This window comes from Prinia subflava, chromosome Z (genome assembly GCF_021018805.1).
Source record: "Prinia subflava isolate CZ2003 ecotype Zambia chromosome Z, Cam_Psub_1.2, whole genome shotgun sequence".
NCBI classification, from domain to species: Eukaryota; Metazoa; Chordata; class Aves; order Passeriformes; family Cisticolidae; genus Prinia; species Prinia subflava.
In genome coordinates, this window is record NC_086283.1 from 41,870,286 (window position 1) to 41,876,327 (window position 6,042).

The window sequence follows — 6,042 nt, forward strand, 5'->3', positions numbered from 1 at the left end:
AAAGGCCTACTTTACTAGAAAAAAATGTCCTTTTTCCCTTCTAATTATTTGTGGAAACCTGCTGTTAAGATAGGGTAACCTGTGGCTCAGCACTTGTCTTATCAGAAGCAGTTCCAGGAAGGGCTTGTTCAGCCTGCAGGAAATACTAAGACAAACTTTTAAGTGTTTTCTTAATTAAGGGGTGGGTGATTTTAGGAGAAAGACAGATAATGTTTATTTTCAGTCATTCACTCTTTACATCCAGGTGTAATTAAGGGTTAAAACAAACTCAGATAGTTCACCTGATGATCATTCCACCCATCTCTCACCGCCTAAAGGCCATGTGGAGGGCAGTGTTCTCGTGCAATTTGCCTCACCAGGGGGAATGGCTACTGATGATGTAATTTTCTCATGCAGGTTCAAATTCCCTTTGCCTACGTACAAAGATTAGTGGGAAATTTAGTGAAATGCCAAATCCAAGATGGCATACCTCCATTCTTAGCAAGTGCTCTGTGTAGTACTAGGTATGTTCTAGTAATCTTTGAACAAGGACAAAGCGTATTTCTCTTAAAAATACTGAAACTGTGTAGTTGAGCCAGTTATGCCCCATCAGATGGGATGAGTATCTTCAGGCTTACCTGTGAATGTCCCAGGCGAGAGTTTTATACCTGAGCCAGTTGTGCAAGGGGTATCATGGACGTGTCAAAAAGTTTGTCCCACCTCTCGTGATCTGCTTCTTATCAGCCTTCGCTGTTACCTGGCTCGAAACCCTGCTTGCTGCCAAAGATTGGTTTGTTGTGGTCATCCTCCACTGGCTCCCCCACTCTGCACCTTGGCTGTTCTTGGACAAATCAGAGATTTTGCCACCACACACGCAAAAACTCTCTTTCTCCCTTTGGTTGGGGTGCAAATCTGCCCCCAGCAAGTGACCTGCTGCTTTTACCAGTGGCTGATTGAGTCATTACCTTTAACATTTCAGGCTCTGACATTAACCAGCAAAGGACAGACATGAAACTGTTGGAGCAAGTCCAGAGGAGGCCACCAGGATGATGAGAGGGATGGAGCACTTCTCCTTTGAGGAAAGGCTGAGAGAATCAATGTTGCTCAACCAGAGAAAGAGAAAACTTCAAGATGAGGTAGCTCTGGCCTTCCAGTACCTGAAGGGAGCCTACAAAAAAGATGGAGAATGAGAAATTTTTACAAGATCGTGTAGTGACAGGTCAAGGGAAATAGTTTCAAACTGAAGAAGAGTAGATTTAGATTAGATAGGAAGAAGAAATTCTTCACTCTGACGATGGTGAAGCACTAGAACATGTTGGCCAGAGAAGCTGTGGCTGCCCCATCAAGGGGGCACTGATGGTCAGATGGAGTTCTGGTCTCTGCCAGTGTTAGAGGGATTGTAACCAAGTGATCTTTAAGGCCTGGTGCAACTCAAGATATTGTTTGATTCTGTGAAAACGAGCCGTAATCCCTTTTAAATGAGAAAATAGCCCTACTAAGAATAATTACCAAACAGTTAATTTTTTCAGGCTCTCAGCTGGGTTCCTCATGAGCTCCATGTCCATCCAGATTATCAAGACAAATATGGCCTTGGTGATTGTCTTGGTTTGGAAAGACAGGTATCTGTCAGAGAAAGCTGGGGCTTCCTTTGGAATGGAGAATGTAAACCCCCTCCCTTCAAATTATTGTAATTTTGCAATCAGCTGCTGTCAGGCAAAGATGTGGGAATAGGAATAACAGTTCTTTACTAGGAATATTAAAAATACAAACGTAGTAGTACAAAAAAACCCCAAACAAACAAACAAGCAAGCAAACAAAAAATCCTAGAAACCCTGACAGAGTCAGAATACAACCTGATATCCTGTTGGTCATGATGTTGGGAGCAGTGTAGATAAATGTTCCTAGAGTAATAGATGTTATTCTGCTGGAGTAGAGATGATCCTGTAGAAGGGTGCAGTGGTGGTGAGATGGGTCCAGTCTTTCTCTGGGAAATCCAGTGGAAAAACAGGCTTCCTTGGTGTTCTGAATCTCAGTTTCTATCCAGGTAGGAATGCTTGGCTCCTCGCTCTGGATGGAGCATCTCCCAGTGGGATGATGTAATTTTATCAGTCATACAGTGAGACTCAATGGCCCATTAACAGCAGATATCCCCTGGAGGGAGGATGGGTCATGGAAGAGATAAAGAACTCTGCCCCACCTGGTTTAACAGCTGGCCCATTACCAGAAAGACACCTGTCCCCTCCCCCCTGGAGTTGTGAGATAAAGAAAAAACACCTCTTCAACTGATTTCAACAGATTGGGAATAGAATACACGCTTTTGGTTACATCTTGCATTGCAACCCAAGACAGTGCTGCTTCATAAACTGTGGTGCTGACAGGAGCAAAATCAAGAGAAACAGCAGGGATAGGATAGGATATAGGATAGGATAGGATAGGATAGGATAGGATAGGATAGGATAGGATAGGATAGGATAGGATAGGATAGGATAGGATAGGATAGGATAGGATAGGATAGGATAGGATAGGATAGGATAGGATAGGATAGGATAGGATAGGATAGGATAGGATAGGATAGGATAGGATAGGATAGGATAGGATAGGATAGGATAGGATAGGATAGGATAGGATAGGATAGGATAGGATAGGATAGGATAGGATAGGATAGGATAGGATAGGATAGGATAGGATAGGATAGGATAGGATAGGATAGGATAGGATAGGATAGGATAGGATAGGATAGGATAGGATAGGATAGGATAGACTATTTCTGTTGGAAGGCACCTGTAGTGACCAACTAGTCCAACTATCTGACAGTGCTGAGCAACAAAGTGTAGTGTCCAAATGCCTCTTGAACACTGACAGTCTGGGGGTATTGATCATCTGCTCAGGAAGCCTGTTGCAGTGTTTGACCACCCTCTTGGCAAAGAAATGGTTCCTAACAAAATAATTCATTGCAAAACAATGGTAAGAGCATGCATGAAAAGAATATGATGACACTTGACCTTGTAAACATTCAGATTTGTATTTTAAAGCAGGTGAGGCTTTATGCTGCTTATTTATGAAACCCCATATTAACAGTCACTTTAAAGCAGATCCATTTAAGATCACAATAAAATCATCACAATAAAATATTTAAAGCAAAGTTAACTTGCCTTCTGTAATTTTTTTTCTTACAGCTTTCCCCCTGAGTGACCTGCGGTATTGGCAGTATATATGTGACTGAGATTTTTATTTCAAGTTCTGATACACTTAGAAGTAGAGTTTTGAAGCTGTTTTTTTAAACCAGACACCCTGGGCGATGCTCCAAGCTTGAGCATGTGCAATATACCATAGATTGGCACCAGTGAAAAACCAAATAACTCTTTGTGATAATAACTGTGCTTTGCCAATCTAAACAGGATAGGTACACGGTCAAATTTTGTGACTCATTTTATGGGGTCTTATATTTCCAAGTCTTGTTTTACAAAAAAGCCTCTCTGTGCAAGACTCCTTGCATGTATTTTCCACACATGCAATCTACAATGGTACATTACATGAGTTGCTGAAGAACTGTGAAAAAGCTCAGATGTTCCTCTCGATCTTTGTCTGCATTAGGCTCAGATTAACATAAATAAATTGGCTGAATCACACACAGCGTTGTAGCTGTGGTTGCTTAATTGGAGATACTTTTACAAGCTAGAGTAAGGTAGCATGGAAATAGAGGTCTGTATAACAGCTGCATCTTCACATCTGTTAAAAAGAAACTGAGGCAAAAATTCTTTACTATGTTTGGGCATGTTTTTTTTGTAAAGACTGTCAGGATTATATAAGGTAAATCCAAGTGTTTCAGCTTTATAAAGTTTTATTAAAGAGTTGTGTTTCAGATTTATTTGGGGGCAAAAATCAACAAACACAGCAAGCTGAACTCTTTCTCTTCTGTATTTGGACAGGTCGTTCTATATATAGCTGATGAAAATGTTTGTGTTTAAATGAACATTAGAAATCTTAAAATTAAAAATTTCACAAATGAGGATTATTGGGAATTTCCAGCTGCTGTAAAGTTATAAATACTTCTGGACTGAAAATTTCATAATCTCATGCTTTCATCATGTACCCTATTGCAAACTGCTACAGCCTTTGGTGTTTTCAAAATACCAACTTTTAGAGAAAGCTGCAAGAGTATTCTCAGCAGCACTAACTCCCAGTGCACACAGTTAACTTCTCCCAGGTGCCTTGCTTTGGCTTCTCCTTGAACCCAGGTCAACATTTCAGTTCCTACTTTTGAAGGACTAAAAGGTTGTCTTTGTGATGTTTTAATCTCTGGTCACCTCTCCAGGTTGTGTTATGTGAGTCATGGTCTCTGAAGAAGTATAAACTAAACTCTGCCATAAGGGATAGGTGTTTTTTTTTCTCTAAGATAGGCAGTAGTATTTATACACAAAGTAAAATGCTTCACATCCTTCTTTCCTTGGAGTCAAATGAGAAACAAATATAGTGAATGTTAATCACCTTGCTTGAGTCTTTCAAAGATGTTCAGATATTGAGGTCAATGAGAAAGCTAGAAAATAGAAAAATAGAAAATAATTTTCCTGAAGAGAAACAAAGCAGGGGTTTGCTTCCTGATTAAGGAGCAAGTAAACCTGGAAATCTTTATTGGCAACCAAAAAGGTTGTAGCTAAAGCAAGCTCATGTTTTAATGACCCTGCAGAACTTTGAAAAGAAGTCCAAAGCCCAAATGTCTTCATGATCTTCTCAACAGTAACAATGGAAGGGTTTATTCATTGGAAATTGCCCTGACTAGGCACTGTATTTTCCAGGACATGGCATTAGTTTCTGTGGCTGCACTTCTCCTGGTAGCAATCCAGCTGTGCCAGGAGCACTGCTGGATTCTCAGGTCACTCTGGCTGTCACTGGAATGCCCCTGGCCTGTGACTTGTGGCTCTAAAAGAGCTGAGTGCTAATGATGCCCAATATCCATCTCCTTAGATTCCCTGGTTGCAGCTGTGGCTTCCTGAGAGCAGGAAGGTTGGAGTGGCACAGGCATGAGTCGTCCTGTGTCCATCAGCCTCAGCACTAGAGAGCTGTCCCGGGCAAGTTCAATCTACTCACACAGACACAGCCCCATGGCTCATCTGTTGTTTGCAGGGCATGATTATCTATCAGAAGGTGCTTCTCAGGGTCATGGGTCTCAGCTGCCCGCCCTGCTCCTGCCCAGCACTGTGCCCCGGAGCCCCTTGCTGCTGCAGGGGGTCTCACTCACTCGGTTCCGGGCAGCAGTGCTCTCCAGCCCTGCAGTGGAGCAGAGGCCAGGGAAAGCCCCTCACCCAGCTGCACCCTTGACGCACAGGTCCCTCCTGCCTCTCTCCCTGGCTGCCAGGCAGTCAAGAAAGGGGACCTGTGGTATGGGACAAAGCACCAAAGGTTCTGAGCCAGGTTGACAGGGTACAGTGCGGAGGAGGCATCACCATGAGTGTTCCTGGATTCTCGCAGAGCAAGAAACTGCTGACAAACAAACCTGCAGCTTTATCCCCACAGCTTGTTCAGGAGTTGAGCTTTCCTGCTGTAGACCAGACTCATTCAGACCTTTAGAGTTTGAATGAATCACTACTTTTTAGCAAAATTTCTGAACACAGAACTTAAATGAAGGAATATTCTGCATTTAGTTCTGCAACACTACAGATATTGAAGTCCTTTTGCTAGCATAAAGAGCAAATCACCTGTTGACCCTTCTGTTTGAATATGTACCACATCCTTTATATTCTCTTGTGTGTGGCTTCAGAAAGAGTTATCAGCAGGAAGACTACTTGTACTCCATTAGCCAGGGATAGGAGAAAAATGCATTTATGGATCAGTGTAATCCAGTCATTTGTTTATGGATGCAAAGTCCATCAGGGACTGTCACAAATTCCCAACTGTCTGTGAGAGCTAGATTTTGCAATTGCATCTCTGAGTTATCTGCAAGGCACATAAAATCATATATATCCAGGCAGCTCTCTGTGACTTTGCATTTGCAAAGGATTGAGAACTCTTCCAGCAAGGATGTGCAGTAAATTAAGCTCAAGAAATTTGCCTGTAAAAAATTGC